Raw genomic sequence first — 5,955 nt, forward strand, 5'->3', positions numbered from 1 at the left:
ATGAAAAATACCAGTAGGGTTTCAAGAGCAGGTGGGAGCTGGCAGAAAAAAGAATGAAGGGGACAAACTTAAAATGAGTCAGGCTGATGTGCAGAAAGAAAAAGAATTATAAAAATTGAAAATAGTCTAAGATATCTCAGAGACACCATCAACCAAACCAATGTATGCATTGTGGGAATTTGAATGGAGAAGAAAGAGAGAAAGGGGCTGAAGAAATATTCAGAGTCATAATGACAGAGAATTTCCCAGAATGAGCAAAAAATGTGAATATGAATATCCAAGAAGCCCACAGAACACCAAACAGGAAAAACATGAAGGAAAATAACAGTTATATGTTGAAAAAGCTGTTGAATGAAAAGGGAAGGAAAGATTTCTGGAGTCCAGCATTTGAGGGTGAGAATGGATTTTGTGTGTATGAAAGCACTGACATTGCCTACTATGTGAGCAATAAGGATCCTCATGGAAGTACTCTAGCCGCAGCAGCCCAGGTGCTGGAGTGAGTGAGCTTTACTGACTGTGACATAGTACCCCAAGCCAGTACCTGGGTGTTACTAACCTTGTGCAGCAAGTACCACAAAAAGCAGACCACAAACAACATAAAGGAGTTGAGGTAAATTCTGGGGCTGCCAGAAGCTCCTTGAAGACAAGGATTTATCTGGTGACTGAATATGAGACATTGGCTGACATCACAGTTGTCTGCCCTTCGTGTTGGCTCTACGACCAGGTCCTTGAACCTCCTTTTTCTAGTACTTCCCCAATACCAATGGCTGGTTCCTCACTTGCATTAACCAGCCCCAGTTCAGGGAAGTGTTTGGGGGAGATGAAACTCTGTGAGGCCCACTGAGTTTAATGCTAAGAAATTTGCATAGCCAGCCTTAAAAAGGACACCTCATGAAAATAGAAAGGCCATGGGAGGAGAAGTGGAAGTGTCTGGCTGAGCAGAGAGAGGAGAAAAAGATAGCTACCTCTGCTTCTGAGGAGGAGATGGATGAATGTGAGCAGGCACTGGCTACTGAGCCAAAGATCAAAGACCCCTTTATTCCTCCTCTGTGTTGGATGAATTAAAGCACAAGTATTCCAAGTAGTACACACTTTCCGCGACACTGTCATATTTTTGGAGAGCACATTGATAAGGATGGCTGGTGCCTGTGGTAGTCTGAGAACTATTTCCCAAGAGATCTCACCCAGACTCCATGATCTACCACCTCATCACTTGAATGTTCCAGTGATTGGAAAATCTGAGGAAGAATGTCTTTGCCAGTGTCATCCACTTGGGAACCAACAATAACAGCTAAGTCTTCCAAGGCCAGGAATTTGCTTTTCCTCCAAGTCCAGATTGGCAGGTGTTTTATGAATCATACACATGACAAAAGCTGGATGCTGGCACTAAGGAAAACAAAACACTGGTCCATGAGTACTTTTCCTGAGAGGGGGCCTTCCAGCATGAGGGCAAAGCATTCAATCAGGGCAAGATCTTCAAGTGAAATACATTTGCCATTACCTATCTGCCTGCACTTGACCTTCAGGAAGATGAGAGTCATTAAAGGAAACTTAACAATGAAAGAAAGGAAGACAGTGCTTTGAAATACTTAAGGTGTTTAAGGAAACAACTGCTACCCAGGAATTTTATATCCAGTTAGAGTTTGCTTCAAAAAATGTCCTTTATATAATATCATTCTTTAAAAATTTCTGAGTCCTGTCTTGTGACCCAATACATGGTCTATCTTGGAGAAAGATCCGTGAGCACTTGAAAAGAATGTACATATTGCAGTTCTGGGATGTAATACTCTATAAATGTCTATTAGGACTATTCATTTATCATGTTATTCCAGCTCTATATGATCTTATTTATCCTCTGTTTATATGTTCTATTCAATGCTAAGAGTGATGTTTTGAAGTCTCCAACCTGTATTGTAGAGATATTTTATTTCTTCCTTTGGTTTTACCAGTTTGCCCCATGTATTTTGGGGGACCCAGTTTGCAAGCATAAATATTTACTCTTGTTACATCTTCTGGGTAACTTGTTCCTGTTATTGATATGTAATTACCTTCTTCATCTTTTATGACAGTTTTGCATTTAAAATCTATTTTGTCCAAAATTAGTATCACCACTTGTGGCAGCTTGCATTTAAAATCAATTCTGTCCAATATTAGTATCACCACTTGTGGCATCTTGAGATTATTTTATGAATTCAAAAAAGAAAATGATTATGTTTTTTAACTAATCTGGGGGAGCGATGTGTCTCAAGCTGTTGAGTGCCTGCTACCAACATGGGAGGTCCTGTGTTTAGTTCTTGGTGCCTGCTGAAAATAAACAAACAGAAAACAAAAACTAGCTCAGGGAAGCTGATCTGGCTCAATAATTGAGCACCAGCTTCCCACATATGAGGTCCCGGGTCTAATCCTTGGCCCAGAACATCAAAAAGAAAAGCTAATTGGTAATTTGTTCCTTTGGGTATGTTACCCTTTGCATTAAATTCATTTGAAGGTCTTTTGATCAGAATACTTTGATAAAATCAATTTAGGACTTTCCAGTGGACTATGTCAGTGAGGCATGTGCCAGGTGCATCTCTGCCCTCTGGAAGGGTCTGTTATAAATGAAGACAAAAGAAAAACAGCCACAAACACAGATAAAGGAAGCTCCCATGTTAAAGAAAGGACAATAGTGTCAACCACAGCTGAACTACAAGGAAAGAATCATAAGTGCTGAGGCCCAGGGAGTGATTTTCCATATGGTTGAGAGTCTATTGCTGAACTTTGGAAGAAAATGTAGCCGCTGAGACTAAGAGGAGGCCTGGTAAGAGACAAGCCCTATACCAGGTTTGCCTACAGAGGCAGATAAGTGGTGGGGACCTTAGCAGAGATTGGTGGCTATCTTGCTTCGCCACACGGCAGCTGACTTTGGTGAGAAAGCACTTCTTAAAGTAATGTGAATTGGACTCTTCAGGGCTTTGGAACTCTTAATATATACACTGCAAATATATCCTTTTTATAAAAACTAATCCATTTCTGATACTTTGCATCCTCATTCCTTTGCCAGATGAAAACAGAAATTGGTACTAGGAAATTGGTCATGCTGCTTGCAATTACCAAGTATCCTGGAATAGTTTTGTAAATGGATAAGGGGTATTTTTTTGGAGGAATTGTGAGATGCTTTATAGAAAAGACCTGGATTTATTTGGTAGGAATATGGGCCCTAAGGTTACTTCTGGTGAGGAATTAGAAGGAAATGATGAAGTAAACTAAAACACTACTCCATTTCTTTTTTGGTTACGCTTTCCATGGAAGGTCTTTTCCAGTCTTTCGCATTAAGCCTAATTATGTCCTTGTATCCAAGGTGGAACTCTCATAGACAGCATAAAAATCATTCATATATTTTTTTTATCCCTTCTGTCAGTCTATGTCTTTACCATATGGAGTTCAGGCCATTGATGTTCAATGGTATTACTCCAAATGCATTACTTCTTTTGTCCATTTTATCATTTGGCTTTCCATTCTCTTATCTTACTATTAGCTGTCTTTTTACCCATTTAGTTAACCTTAACATTACTAATAATCTTTATTTCCACATTACTAATAATCTTTATTTCCACACTCTTCTCCAAGACTCTTGTCCTTTTGTTTAACTTTCAGGCATTAGCACTCCCTTTAGTATCTCTTGTAAATCCAGACCTTTGGTAAAAAATGCTGTTTTTGTTTATTTCTGAAGATATTAAAATTACCCTCAATTTTTCAAAATTTTTATGACTTATTTTCAGATTACTTTCAACCATCATCCAGTTTATACTTTGACCAGGCAAAGTTGCAATAGAAAAAAATTTTAACTAATCAATTTTTGATAACATATTAATAAAGTATTCAATACATCCAAAGTGCCCAATCAATGGTATATGGTATAATCAAATAGTTGTGCATTCATCACTTCAATCATTATTACAGCATTTTCATTATTACAATAATAAGAATAAACAAAAAATGAGCAAACAAGGAAATCCCTCATCTCTCAATTTATATTTCCCCTGCTATGCGCAGCTGCTGTTTCACTCTATTCTTGCACAATTATTTGTTTATTTAGCAGATTTATTGAAATATTTTCACATACCATATGAACTGTTCAAAGGGTAGAATCAATGGTTTCAAGTAAAATTACAATGTATACATTCACCATCTCAAAAATTTTAGAACAATTTCATTATTCCAAAATGGTGGATTTCACACCCCTTAGCATTCCCTCCTCAGCCCTAACATAACTACTAATCTAATTTCACCTTTATAAATTGATTAATTCTTATATTTTATGTAAGTGGATTAATACAATATGTAGTGTTCTGTGTCTGGTCTCCTTCACTTAGTACAATGGTGGGGTTTTTTTTGTTTGTTTGTTTGATATTAGCATTTTGTAGTATTAACCTACATTTTTCTGCTTCAAAAACAAATGGTCTTATGTATGCAATTTTACCCATATTTATTTTTCTTATAATATATTTATATTTCACTTAATACAGTTAGTTCATAAAAGATCAATCATATAGTATTTGTTTTTTTGTGTCTGGCTTGCTTCACTCAACATAATGTCCTCCAAGTTCATCCACATTGTCATATGCTTCATGACTTCATTTCTTCTTATTACTATATAATATTCCATCATGTGTATACTCCACAATTTGTTTATCCATTCATCAGTTGATGGACACCTGGGTTTTTCCATCTTTTGGCTATTGTGCATAATGCTGCTATGAACATTGGTGAGCAGATTTCTATTCATGTCACTTCTTTTAGTTCTTCTGGGTATATACCTAGCTATGGTATTGCCAGGTAGCTGGGCAATTCTTTATTCAACTTCCTTACAAACTGCTAAACAGTCCTCCACAGTGGGTATGCCATTCTATATTCCCACCAACAGTGAATAAGCATTCCTATCTCTCCACGTATTCTCCAATATTTACACTTTTCTGAATTTTTAATAGAAGCCAATCTAACAGGTGTGAAATATTAAATCTCATTGTAGTTTGGATCTGCATTTCCTTAACCACTACAGATGATGAACGTTTTTTTCATGTTATTTTTTCCACCATTTGTATTTCTTTTTAGAAAGATGTTTTTCAAGTCTTTCCACATTATTAAATTGGACACTTTGTCTTTTTAAGGTTGAATCGTATGGTTTCCTTTTCCTTATATGACATGGATATTAAACCCTTATCAGATATGTGATTGCCAAATCTTTTCTCTATTGAGTCAGCTGCCTTTTCAAACTTTTGACAAAGTCCTTTGAGGTGCAAAAGTGCTTAATTTTGAGGAGGTCCCATTTATCTAATTTTTCCTTTGCTGCTTGTGATTCGGGTGTAAGGTTTAAGAAACTACAATCTACCACAAGATCTTGAAGATGTTTTCCTACATTTTCTTTTCACAGTTGTATGGTTGTTGTTTTTATATTTAGGTCCTTGATGCATTTTGAGTTAATTTTTGTATAAGATGTGTGATAGGGGTCTTCTTTCTTTCTTCTGGATATGCCTATCCATTTCTCTCAGCAACATTTGTTGAATTGTCTGTTCTAGTCGATTTTGGTGGCCTTATCAGCCTTGTCAAAAAGTACTTGACTTTAGTTGTGAGTTCTATATTCGGTTCCATTTGTCAATCTGTCTGTCCTTATGCCAGTACCATGCTGTTTCTTGTTTGTTTGTTTTCCACTGTAACTAAGTAATATGCTTTAAAGTCAGGAAGTGAGAGCCCTCCAACTTCATTTTTATTTTTAAGAAAATAAATTTAGGGCCACTTACACTTCCAAATAAGTTTGATTATTGGGTTTTCAACTTCTGCAAAAAAGGCTGTTGGGAGTTTTATTGGGATTTCATTGACTTTGTAAATCCATTTGGGTAGAATTGACATTTTAACAATATTTAGTCTTAAAATCCATGAACACAGATTGTCCTCTTATTCATTTAATTCTTCTTTGCT

At 36.5% G+C, this 5,955-nt stretch overlaps 1 pseudogene; it reads left to right on the forward strand.

The window, feature by feature from the left end:
* Window positions 1–269: 269 nt before the first annotated feature.
* Window positions 270–1,484, forward strand: LOC101414345 (elongation factor 1-gamma-like; annotated as a pseudogene).
* The last annotated feature ends 4,471 nt before the right edge of the window (window positions 1,485–5,955 follow it).

This window comes from Dasypus novemcinctus, chromosome 10, assembly GCF_030445035.2.
Source record: "Dasypus novemcinctus isolate mDasNov1 chromosome 10, mDasNov1.1.hap2, whole genome shotgun sequence".
NCBI lineage: Eukaryota > Metazoa > Chordata > Mammalia > Cingulata > Dasypodidae > Dasypus > Dasypus novemcinctus.